Consider the following 13,880-nt stretch of genomic DNA (forward strand, 5'->3'; position numbering starts at 1 on the left):
ATACATAAGTGGTTATTGATGATGTTGACAGATGCTGGAAATATGTAAAAGCGTCCAGGAAAACCCAGGCAGTCTTAAACCTCACAGACTGAAAGAGAAGAAAGTTCTTGAGTGCCCCCCCCCCCCTCTTTGTCAAACCAACGGTTGCGCTGTAGCTCTCAGTTGGAGGGAAACTGGTTGTGTTTCAGGACAACACATCACTCACTGCCACAGTTGACATGGCTACAGTGATCTGATACTCCTCTCTGTCTCAACAAAGAAATGAAAGGAAGTTCTGACAAAAAACAAGAGATAAATCAGAGGCATGGTGGTAATGTGGGTGATGGTACATTAAGCACCAGGAAAAGAATTTGGTTTAAAGGGAGATAATCAAATTCAAGATCAGTCAGGGTATTTTCAATCTTCAGGATTTGTCCTGAAAAATAAAAATAATAATAAATAATTAATATCAAACACTGGACAAGTGGACACTTTCTGGTGATTTCTAGAATCTACTTACTGCCTCCCATTAGTTAGCAGCCTTCTCCACCTGAACCCCAAAGTTCATTACTAATTAATAAGGAAGACGTCACTAATGGCCTCATGTTGCCACCATCAGCCTGCACACTCAGCTGTCCCCTCCTCAGAGCCGGACCACACCACCATTCATGTCTAATTCATGAGACTGTGAGAACATCTGACTTCACACCGAGTCATCTCCCCCTGCGATGCTAAAAATGTGGCTACTCTAACAGCTGGTGTGGAGGAAGCTCAGGAGCAGAAAGGGTTAAACTGTCTGCCATCGCTGCCTTTATCTCTACTTGTGTTGTTCACTATCACCCCAGCTGCTTTAAAAGGAATAGTTTAATTGTTTATTTTGGAAATTTGCTTTGACGCCACTTTATAGTAGTTGGTTAGCTCAGTTTAGCTTAGCTTAGCACAAAAACAGAAGCAGAGGGAAACAGCTAGCCTGGATCTGTAATGCTAACAAAATCAGCCTACCAACACATCTAAAGCTCACTAATCAAGACATTATATTTTGTTTGTTTAATCTGTACAAGAAACAAAGTCTATTTGTGCAAAACCACAAAAAGTATTTTCTTCAGTTTTTAACACTTACAACTGCTGGTAGGTGAATTTCGATGGACATACATCAGAGTGGTGCAACTCGACTCGTAGCCAGAGATAAATGATAAATCCATTCATACAGCGCTTTTGCAATTTAGCCAATAAAACAATTGCGTGACATTTACACTTAAGTTACATTTTTATACAAAAATATCGATATTAGCTTTACAGCTAACTAGACACAACTAAGCTAGCTCCCTGTCTCTCGCATTGTCTCCTCGCTTTAGCTTCGTATTTGATGGACAGACATGACAGCGAGTATCAATTCTCATCTAAGGTTGTGTAAAAAAAAATATATATATTCCTTTCAATATGAAGCTACAACCAGAAAATGATAGTGTAGCATAATGACTGGAGACAGGGGAGAAATGTAGCTTATCTGAGATGATCCGGCAAGCTCCTTTCAAAGCACAAATTTCTAATGTAAAATCATATCACTTTTTGTCTGAATTTAGAGGCGCTGGTAGGCAGGTATTTCTTACCTTTGGACAGAGCCAGGCTAGCAGGCTAGCTGTTTCCAATTCTTAGGCTAAACTTGCTAACCGTCACTTGTGGTAGATTCATATTTAGTGTACAGACAAGAGATCTTCTCATCGATCTTCTCATCTAACCCCCAGCAAGAAAGCACAAGTACATTTCCCCAAATGTCAAACTAATCCTTTAAAACTGAAGACGCACTTTGTACTGTCATCCTACAGTTTACCTATCTGTGCTGTAACTGCAGTGAAATAGGTCTCAGGGGATTGTGTTTGTGCTGCAGACTCCAGGTACATAATCCTGGCTCTCTGAAGAAATCGGCTTCTTCGCAGTGATTGATTTGTGGTATTTCATATTCATTTAATTACATTTCAAACTGAATGAGGGAACAAAACCAACTGACAAGGCTCTAACTGACAGTCTAACATGATTTACAGAGGAGGCCACACATCTGTCAGTAACACTATACAGAGAAGCCCTAAGGGCCAGAAAGCAGAGACACTGCTTCCAGATTTCACACATCCACCTGCTGCCATGAATGAACACAGACAGAATCATCTAAAGGTCCACCTGTTGTCGACCCCGAGGCATTCCCACTTCTATCAGGCTTCATTACTGACAGGGAATACCCCACCCTCACACATCCTAAGTCAACAAAGGTCAAAGTTAACATGAAGAAAGAAATGGTTTCCTACAGACATGGGGGTGGGACCCCTTCCAAAGGGTCGCACCATAAATCATAAGTAGAGGTCCTGACAGGATCACATGGGTCCTAACTGAGACCCCACCCAGGATCCAAGTCAGGGTGGGTCTGGGTATATTGTTTAATTTTAAGGCTTGACAAGTAACAATTATTGGGAACCACAGTTCTATATAATGATAATAATAATAATGTCACTGATTAAAATACCGATTAAAAGCTCCAGCAGCTTCTTTTCTGCCCTTGGGGAAGAATCTCAATAAATGAGTTCAGCAATTAATGAAGATGCTTCCATACAGAGCACGAGGAGTCTGTGAATGGTGTGTTGAGGATGAAAATGATAAGAAACACAGGCAACAGATCTCAACCCAATTTAAAACCTATGAGAAATCTTGGTGTACAAAAGCACCAAATGAGGGAATATCTTTTGTTCATCCCTCTAGTCGAGCTCTGGAAACCTGGAGAATCTGAGAGCACCGAAGCTGTTCTGGCAAAACCTTTCATGTGATCCAACTGTGGTTTCATAATAGACAAAAGGTGATGCACAGAGACCTCTGACTGCATGCAGGATTTTTTTTTCCTTTCTTGTTCTATAAAAATCCTTTCTGCAAAAATGAAAAGGATTTTAACCGGAGGTAACTGTCAACAAGTTTCCAGGGAGCCATCAAGTCTAAAACAAACAAAATCCACTTTAACTCACGAATGTGTAATGCTGAAGGTCAAGGCGCCACCGCCTGCTATAATAATCCCCTGTTGCTAACTTCCAGTTCAATTTCCTGAGGGTCAGTGAAGCCCCCGCAGAGCGGAGGTCTTTCACTCAACACCGTAGGGGCAAAGAGGCGCGTTCACAGGGGATTTGGCCGATCCTGCTCCATCATCATCACCATGGGAACGCTCGTTAGCAGAGAGCGGTTTTGCGTAGGGCTCGGTGGGGTGTCGCTGTCAGACCTGTTTGTTTTTGATCCCTACGACCACCTTGATCCCGACTTGTCCAAACGGTGGTGAAGGGGCAGGTGGTGATGGGATTTCAGAGGCACTGAGACTTTTTGACTTTTTTTCCGCTCATGACTCTAATAAATTCTACACGCTGGGGTTGCAGCTAATGATGGTTCCTGTGATTAATCATTTGGTCGACAAAACGGCATGAAATGGCCATCACAAGTTGATCCTAATGTTACATCTTCTTGCCAACAGTCCAAACCCCAAAGACATGTAGTTTACTATGACAAAAGGCAAGAATTTAGCCTCTCCCAGCTTCTCACGTCTTTTTGCCTGTGTGGTTTAGTCTGTCCTCTGTCCGTGTACAGAACTGTACGTATGACATGTATTGCATGCTTCACCATCTCTTAGTATCTGAATTGGTATCCTTGAGATTGGCCTTTGTATCTATGGGCCATCCCATGGGAGGGATCCCTCAGGGTCTTCTTCTAATCCAAACTGAGGGTCTATGAAAAGAGGGTGTTGTATGTGGCCAAGCTTGTAAAACTCTCTGAAGCAGATGTGCAATGTGTGATTTCGGGCTGTTTGAATTAAACAGACTTGACAAAACACTCACAATTGAGAAGCTGGAACCAGAGAGAGTTTTTGTTTTTATTTTTAGCCATGCAGGCAACACACACTGCTCTGGGGATGGCAATGTCAGCCGGTCCAGCTTTTTTTTTTTTTTTTTTCAGTGGATAAATCCCTAATAACTTTGGTGATTTTTTTTCCTCAAGCTCCACCATACAGTTTGTGGTTCAGAGTGAAATTCATGTATCTTGACAACTATTGGATGGACTGCCTTGAAATCTGCTGGAGACATACATGATCCCCATAGAATAAAATGTAATAACTTTGATTCCCTAGTGCAGTCATCACGTTCCCATCAGCTTCAGCTGTACTTGGTGTTTAGTGCTGATTAGCAAATGTTAACATGCTAACACACGAGACTAAGATGGTGAACATGGTGAATATTACACCAGCACAAGTTCAAGTTGTCATCAAACTGGAGTTTCACCTCTTGGGATTTGTTTGCTTCACCCCTCCACCGCCCCACGAATACCAATGTCAAGGTCCTGTTTGTGGTTCACAAGGGGAATTTCCGAACGGCTGCTGTTTGAAGGGTTTTACATCTAGAAACTGATTGAATTGATTAAAGAGTAACTGTAAGGGCGTTAAACAAACACGCTCACACTCAACGTGTGGATTACGTGTTTCTGTATCATGCAGCAGCTCAGTGTTTTCTGGGACTCACTGGATGAAAAGGACTTCATGTCCATTTGGGAACTCTCTTCACAGCACAGCTTATCTCTCTGATTTCCATGTCTTGTTTACAATGGAGAGGAAACACAATAGAGTTGAAAATGTTCTCAGCAAAACACACATATACACACACACACAAGCACACAGACACACACACGCACGAAGACACACACAGATATACGCTGCCCAGGCTACTACTGCCCTGACACCAAAGACAAAAGAGCTGTGCTGCCAAAAATTCTCTGTTCACACACAGGGGATATGAAATGACACCTTTTAGGTGCGTGTAGCAAACAGTGGCAAGCGTTTACAGTACAGCGGCCCTTGGCAACAGCACAGGGACTGCAGTTCATCATTCAGTAGCAGAAGGTGACAGACTGCAGCAGGATCACTAATGTATTCAAGCCATATAACTCTGGCCTGTTACATAAATCACATTAAGCCTCCAACAAAATGTACTTATGTCAAATGCAGTGCATGTCAAAAACTGACAGTATCTTTTTTTAACAACTTTATATAAATTGCTCCTCTCAAAGTTTGTGTTATCCAGACAAATATCTGGTGAACTGCAGGCAATTTATCACCACGTGCCACTGGTTGTGTAATACACAAATGAGCACCAAAAAGCCCTGACAAAAACATGCCGGAAAACATAGTCTCTAGTTGGGAAATGCTGTGGACAAGGAACCTATTATTCAGGAAATCCTGGATTTATCAAATATTTTCAAAGACTGAGCGCTTGGTACCTTCATGTCTGTATTTTCTGAGTGAACCCTGGCAGAACCTGACTGACTAAATTATTCATATCCACATGAATAAAGTAAACTCTCCTCCAACCGAACCGCTGCTGTCCTGAGCAGATAGCTACTCAGGGATGCCGACCCAGAGTCACCTGTGTAAACTTCTGGTTTAGGGAAATATTGGATTGGAACTGAGGGTCTATGAGAAAAAGAAACATAACTTATAAGTTCTGTCTTTAAAGTAGACACATTTTCTGCTAGGTGGCTTTTTCACACAAAACAACTAAACTTTTTTGTTAATTTGCTCTTTGCTCTTGTTTAATTAGCTCATGTGATAATCACCTTTTCAGGAACAATGAGTTAAAACGCTCAGCACCTTCAGCCCCGCTCCCTTCACACAAAGCGATCAAGATTTGGACTCCGGATGAGCAACTACATCAATGAGCATGTCAGTACTCAGCGCACAACCTGTCAAATCAGATAATCCTCATCACAAGAGTCGTCTTTATTTCCTCTAGTCACTCCAACCTCTCTCCTTATCTTTTAACTTTTGTTCAAAGGTTGAGTTCATGACACTGCTCTACTCCTCCTGTGCTTATTTATCGCTAATTCAATCCACAATAAATAAAAAGAAGCCAGAAGCCAAAAATTCAGGACCAAAGATTGAACTCGGATTAAAACAGTACTGCTGGTGACACTAAACTTCAAAATACAGTTGCAGAATGAATTAGGCCACATCAACCTAATTCAAGGTGACAAATATGCTGCACGTTCAAGCCGCCAGCTTCCAAAACAAACAGCCATGCGTGATACAGCAGGCTCTGCACTGAGGGATTAATGTGGCTCGAACAGAACTCAACAGTTTCTTCACTCTTAAATCTGCAAAATCTGTTTTAAGGAGCTTATTGCATGGTGTTATTTGTCTAGAGAGGGGAACGCATTCCTAATGAGGCCAAGGTACAGTACACAGCACCTCATGCCATGTGAAACTAAACCTGCAACACTGACGAACATTGATCTTTCCATCGCAGGTTTATCTGCTGAAGGTCAGCGGAGGGTGCACTCTGCCTAATATCGTCTTTGTCACCTACTCGACATCTCGTTATGCAACTTTGCTGACACTAAGAAGCAGGAAGTGGGAGGAATATTCCTTAAAACTTTCCTGCAAACTGCATCTTCTTAGCGTCCGCAGTGCACTGTCCTCTTAAACTGATCGAAAACCCGTCGACATCTCGCTTGATCTTCACCATGGCAATTAAATCCACCTAAAAAAACTGTCCCCGATGTTCCTCTACTGCGACTCAAGATTGGCCCACAATTCACAAAACGTCCCTATAAATAGACCACAATCTCCCATCCAGCTCTCTCTGCATCAAAGTCCCATTCAGTGTGAGAGGAAAGCTGTCAGCTGGAGGTGACAGTAATGTCTTTCCTAATTCATAAACTTTAAAGAGCAGCTCGATTAGCAGCCTCTCAACCCCCAGTTATCGTGTTGTTCTGTAACTGAATGAGAAATGGCAGAAAACTGTAAGACATTTGCCAACAGGTCTGTGGTCACTTTGTGCCACCAGCAAGACTGAACCTGGGATTTATCCTGAAGTTCTTATGAGAGAAATGTGGGTTTCTGGGTTATGTCGTACAGTCTGGACCATACGAAAACACTTAGTGGGTTATTTGGGGCACTTAACGTTCTGATTAATGACGGCGTCAAATAATTATGACATTGTGTTCTGCTGCTTTACCTTCAGTCCTGCGTAATAAGTCACCAAAATTAGTTGCAATCTAATAACTGAGCTTGTTTTCCTCGAAATAATGGTGGATTTTACCAGTAACACTTATGGCATCTGCTAAAATTGCTATTAGAATCTGCATTTAACACCTAATTTCTGAGTAGGAATGATGTTGCTATCATTTTATTCTTTAAAGGAAAGGCTCTCAGTTTTTTATGTCTGAAAAAAAACAACTGTAAGGTGCCCATATGAATCCTGAAACAGCTTTTTCTTGCTGTAATCACTGAACTGTTTCTAGGTACTTTCAATATCAGTGATGGGGGCCAAATCCACAGTCCTTCATCCACACAAAAACATATTCAAAAATTATATGAGGCTTCTGCCATCACAAGTACACAAATCAAGTTCATGTCTTAGATTTCAGTGTCCAAACGGTCACCTGACTATTGTTTTAGGACAGACTTGAAACACTGTGAATCTCTCCTAGTAAGACTGTAACTTTTCGCTGAACAGCAGCAACTGTGGCCTTCAGTGACAATTATGTTTATGTAAATGGTAAAATGTAGTGTAACAGAAGCACAAGTGGAGAAGAGTCTTAAAGATGGCGACCTGACTCAGTTGCATGACAATATCTATCTAAAGTTTACTGGGATTAGCTAACATTAGCCACCATATGCTACAGGTCATGCCGGACCACATAAGGCTGCAGCAGCAAAACCTCTGAGTGCTGAACTGAGAGAGGATCTGTCTTATTGATTATGAATTAAACTTTTCATTTGTAGGAGGAAGATTGTGTTATTTTAATCTTTCAAAAGTGACATAGCGTGAGTGTGCTCTTCTACCTGGCATACCAACCTCCTCTATAATCATATAACACACTGATCTCAACATTGCACATTAAAATCCTCCGTTTCTGTAATCTTTGCTGCACAGAGAAATAATGTGTGACATTCTACAGACTGCTGAAGCGACAATTATGCCTAACCAAGCATTCTTTCTATAAGAAGCCTTTGCAAGTGCGAAATTACTTCCTGATAACACTACAAGGAAATTATTGATGATTCATGACATATAGGAAATAAATGCTCGCGATTGCCAAAACAGAAGCACTGCCAACGGCGTCACAAATCACACTGTAGCCCACATCAGCTCTAAATCACAGGGTTACCGTGCAATATAATAATAAATATTGTTCTTTCATGCTGAAGAACAGCCTGTACAACAATCTAATGGAGATCGATATTTACAGAAATAAACAAACCCCAAACACCAAAACTGTATTGTAACTGCAGTCCCTTTACTGTGCATCAGTTTGTAACACAAACACCTGCAGAGTCAGCGAAGGAAGGATTTTGTAAAGACCATGTGCAGATGCAGTAGCCCCCAACACAACATATCCCCCAGGCTTGGCATAAATCTGCTAATAACAGCCTGTGTCTGAAACGAGGATTTCACATTTTAAAGATTAAAGCTGTCGGTTCGCAGAGCACGCGAGCCTGCTCTGTCAATGACTGTTTGAAGAGGCGTCAGACGGGGTTCAGCTAAGACTAATATGAATGACCATCTCAACTGTAACACAGGTTATATCATGCCTGAGAGCAAACCTGTAACTGAAGAGGGAATTGCCCTAATCATATAATCTGATTCAAACAAACAAGGAATCTCTGCTTATCCTTGTAACAACTGACCGAGCAGAAAAATGCTTTGAGCGTCTCGCTCATTAAAATTTTGTTGGTAAGCAGCAGATAATTCAGTACGACATTCTGTGTGAGCATTACAGGAGGAAATCTGTATTAACATGAACTAATCTTGACATGATGACAGATCAGCCTCAAACTTCATTCAAAGTGCATTTCCAGTGCTGCTGAAATGATTAGTGGATTAATTGATTAGTTAATCAACAGATAATTAGTTGACAATACTTATGATATGACTGTTTAATCATTTTATCCATTTACTGGGAAAAACATTGCCGAACATTTTTTTCATCCCATGTAAATATTTTCTGCCTTTTTCTGTTCTATCGGTTTCTTTGTAAATCTAATATTTTCAGGATTTGGTCTGGGGGTCAGGCAAAAACAATCAGCTGATAAAAAGGTTAATTGTTAATGATATAATCATTAGTTGAAGCCCTAATTAAGCTTTAGGACAGGGTGATGTTTTGATGAACAAACTCTGAAAACCTACTGTTTGTTACCTGCTCAGCACCCAAAGGGCAGACAAGGTTAGCAGCTAGCTGTTGGACCTAGCGGAGCTAAGAGGAGAGTGAACTTTACTACTCTGATGTCAGACAATAAATAAGATGATAAAATGAAATCGTACAGGATCCTATCCATCTGGCCCCCTCCTAATAGGACCACTACTATCCCAAACAGCGACACAGCCACTTCAAACATATTTCAGACGCACATTAAACGTCACATTACAAAACAAAATTGAATCTCCTAATAAAAAATACAAAGGAGTAAAAGTAAACCAGGCGAAACGACACCCGCTCAGGCTGGGTAATGATGAGAGGGAGGGATGAGATGAGACGGGATACTTGGGTCTGCAGGCCTTCAGATCAAAAACAGAGCTTCGAATCTTCTCCTGTTTGTTCTTGTGATCAGTGTCTGGCCTGTAGCAGACCACCGCGACTCTATTACCTCTGCCTCCGAGCTCCAATTGTTGCTTCAGCAATCTGAGCCCGGTGCCGAGAGCAGCTTCAGGCAAATCTCACTCTACCTCCTCGGCCTCACGGTCTTTTGCCTCGTCTACTTTCAAAGCAGAGTCTGCCACAGAAGCTCACGTTAATCAGCACCAGTTTGAGCATTATAACACACGTGCTGTATGATTCAGTAGAAAAGCAACAGATCCTGAGTGCCGCGCAGGTGATTATCATATACAAAGGTGACAAATAAAGCAGGTGCTCAGGTCACCGTGGAGACAACAGCAGGGAAACATGGAGGGAATGCAAACATGTTTACATGGCAGTGGGGAAAAGTGTTTGCCCAAGGGCACGGAGACAGAGCAGGCTTCATTAGAGTAGACTTTAATACCTGCGAAACAGTACTTACAGGCAGTGCGTGCACGTGGATCACATTACAGACTCTGACTCACTGAACAATGTAAACAAGTCCCCAAAACAATATTTACTATTTACCCCCCGCAGAAAAAGGTGTTTCGTAAAATGTCTTAGCCTCGTCTTTTCTAAACTTTTTATTTTGGGCTTGTTTTCTTCATCAGTCAGTTTATAGCTGTGAGCGTTGGGTGGTAACAGGGGATGGGAGTTCAGGGCGTGACACGGGAGACAAGCAGGCAACCAAAGATGCTTTAATTTTCTTCCTCATCTCTTTCTTCTTTTGTCATCTTTTTTTTTTTTTTTAATCTTTTTCCCATTTTTCATTGCAGGTTGAAATTGAATTTATAAGACAAGGACAGATTTTTAGGCAATAAAGAACACTTGAGTTGACCCAAGTTGCCAACCGCTATTCAACCCCTCCTCGCTCCCACACAAATAAATCAAGCCCCCCGATATCTTCCTCCTCGGGATGACGTCAGAGAATTGAGTTTTCCATGTTACTCTCTGTCTCCACAGCAACCGGGGGTGACACCGCCCTCCCCCTTGACCCGACCCGGGGAGAAACTCTTTTTTTCCACGGGGGTATTGTTCCCAACACTTGAATGGATTGCCCTCTAATTCATCTCAGCTTGGATAATAGTGTACAAAAGCCAAGGAAGCTGGGGTCTGAGGTGCAGAACAAAACCAACAGGGGCAGAGTTATAAAGCCATACATGCTGAAGTAAAAGGGCTGGGGCAGTAAGTTCTGTTACGACTCCACAACAGCCACCACAACAACTAACACTGATTCTTACTCCAGTAATCACTTTAACGTAAAATGAAAATGTCCATCAGAGTATAGGGCTATGTCGAACCTCAATACTTTTGTGGTTGCAACTGAAATCCATCCGTAGCACCAGATATTGAGAAAAATTTAAGGACAAAAGTTGGAACATCTGGTCACATCTATAGATGTGTTTGCTTATAGTCTGATCAGATATTTCCTGATTTAAATCAAAAATGTCTCCAGTTTTCAACAGTTTCATTCAGATAGAGTTCTTGTGTGGTTGCTTGCAGTGTAAATTTGAGAACTTTGGATACCTTTGTTGAATAAAACAAAGGTTGAAAATAACAAATTAGTTTGCATCAGCGTGAACAGGACAATTTCTATATCCAGCTCAAATACAATATTAATGGATCATGCAAGTAGTTAACTGCCAATTCATCAAAACTTCTAGGCAACAGTCATGTGCAAAAAGAGACTTGACTGTTGGCAAGTGCCAATTATAAAGGAAATAAAAGGTTATGTGTTGGTTATTGTAGTTCTGAAAAACAAACTCCAAGATGAAATTACTTTGATTCTGTATTATGAAACACAAAATATGAAAACTTTTTACAGACACCTTATGATTACTACTTATAGTATTGAATTAGAACGTGACTGCTTGACTGATAAGTGACAGAATATTTAAAAAACACTTACATTTATATCTATTTTACACCTTAGATTATAAAATCCTTCATTTAATCTGTAGTAATGCATATTTGGAGGTGTCTTGCAGCCATATTAAATGGCTATGGCTAAATAAATCTTGAAAGTGCTGAGAACAAGCTGATGTTTCCTTTGTTTTTACACTGCCAACATACAGTAAATCAACAGATTCAGGCCTCAAACTACACTAAATCTTTATAATGATGTAATTTTGGACGTGAGCTGCATTGCAGGACACATTGTGTAGTCACCTTCCAGGCTCAGAGAGAGGTAACAGCCACAGGAGAGGCTTTGCTGCTTTGCTAAAATGTACATACAGACTCCACGCTCACAGCACAGGGACTTTTCACGGCAGAGTTACAGCAGGTCGTTACATATCGCACATCCACACACAGCATGATGCGGCGGTACCGTCCTGCTTGACTTACCGGAGGGATGAGCAGGCTCGTCGGGACACGTAATCCGCTCCGACGCCGTTGGATAGTTAGTAGGAGATACTTTTCAGAGGAGAAAATCTGTGTTGCGTTTCAAGTTATCAGCCCGTCAGGTGAGCCGCTGCCGCCTGTCCTGACCGAGCCGCAGCACAAACACCGACACGCACACACACACACACATTCACACACACCACCAGCAGCAGCAGCAGCAGCAGCAGCAGCAGGGGCAGGCGGTGGCGGTGTTGGGAGCTTCCTCGTACGTGATTGGGCCAGGTGGAACAGGCGCGTTCACGTGCCCCATTGCGCGCGACACACGCAGCTTGTGACCACTGGTGCAATCACAAGGCTGCAACCAGTGGTGAGCTGGCGAAGGTGAGTCCATGCAACCATGTACATTTAATCAGGTTTGTGCTGGCAGGCATCCAAGTGGGGATTGATGCTTTTTGTTGTCCATGACAGTAAACTGAACATCTTCAAACTGATGGTCAGACAAAACCAGACATGTGAAGATATCACCCTAGGCGTGGGAAAATATAATAGGCATGTTTTAAAAACTATTTTCTGACATTTTAGATAATCCGGAAAATAATGGGTAGATTAATCGTAATTAAAATAACCAAGAATTAAATTTCTAATACTTTTTACAATCTGACAACTGTAGTTACTTTGCAGATTAAGATTTTGTATAGAAATAGAATCAGCCTCTAATATGTTTTGTTCCAGATTAAATTGACAGATTAGCTCCCCAACAGTAAAATGCTGCCTGTACCTTAATTCATCTGTAATATTAATCCAATAAGTAAACTATATAAACACTCTGAATGGGGCTTTTTTTTACAAAATGCACAATTTTACTTTTGACACTTTGATGGTAATGTACTGTTACTTATGAAAAGAAATCTGAATTAGGACTGTTACTTGCAGTGGAGTAAATGTGCACTGTGTGAGTAAAGGATCTGACTTCAGAGGGAATCTGTAGAATCTGATTTTTACCACCACATTTTTCTGACAGCTGTCAGGACTTAACATTCATCCCAAAATGTATCAACTGTTCAGGAAAAAACTGCCGTTTCACCTTGAGGACACACTGGACTTTACACATTTTAAGAGCTTTACTTAGCTTTCCCTATTTTGGCTGTTCTATAACAAAAAGTTTTAATCTGCATACTGAATATTTCAGTATATTTTACTGCATCTGTCATGAGTCAGAGATGTAGGTCTACTGGACAGTGACACTAAGCAGTAACAAAAGGCCTGATTTGTAAGAAGAAGACTTATCAGCTAGTTGGTTGGTTGTTTGGTGAGCCCTGTGTAAAGGTAATAATTTACTCAACCTTTATTTTCCCTGCCCACTGATTCTGCCTTTCAATGAGCATCATTCTGACATATCTGAGCCAGATAACACAATCAGGATCACAACTCAAAGTGTTGTTGTTGTTCTATTGTCTTAAACAGACTTCGTATTTGAATTAAATGGTGTTAGAACTAAGGAACTAGATTACCAAATAAAAGATTACTAGATTAAAAGTGCTAAAGGCAATTTCCCTTTTATCTTCACCCACTTTTTTCAAAAGACAGACTTCTTTTGTAGGTCTAATTAGACAATTAGACATTTTCTTCACATCTGTCATATCACTATTTTTCAGTGCTATGAAAACATTTTTAGGCCTACACCCATCCAGTTTTTCTACAATAGCTAAAAACATGTTTCTCATACAATTATTGTCATTGAATAAAGTGCATTTAGTATAATAAAGTGGTTTCTATTTTGATCTCACACATTAACATGGTGCCATAAAATCTCTTTTGTGCATTCCTTCCAATTATCTGAATTTCTTCAATTATTCTTTCGTAATTCTTGTACGGAAACTGTGCATGACTGTTCTTGGTTCATTACATTGTAAAACATTCAACTGCTG

General features: G+C 41.0%; 1 protein-coding gene across 1 annotated transcript in view; it reads right to left on the reverse strand.

The window, feature by feature from the left end:
* Positions 1 to 12,086, reverse strand: part of fhdc1 (FH2 domain containing 1) — a 31,542-nt gene extending 19,456 nt beyond the window's left edge. The window contains exon 1 of the mRNA XM_023417354.2: positions 11,956 to 12,086. The gene's annotated coding sequence lies outside the window, so the exon portion shown is untranslated. The remainder of the gene's footprint in view (positions 1 to 11,955) is intronic.
* Positions 12,087 to 13,880: the final 1,794 nt, after the last annotated feature.

The sequence above is a fragment of the Seriola lalandi genome, unplaced genomic scaffold (assembly GCF_002814215.2).
Source record: "Seriola lalandi dorsalis isolate HSWRI2012SDOR001 ecotype SW California unplaced genomic scaffold, Sedor1 jcf7180002054574, whole genome shotgun sequence".
Classification (NCBI taxonomy): Eukaryota; Metazoa; Chordata; class Actinopteri; order Carangiformes; family Carangidae; genus Seriola; species Seriola lalandi.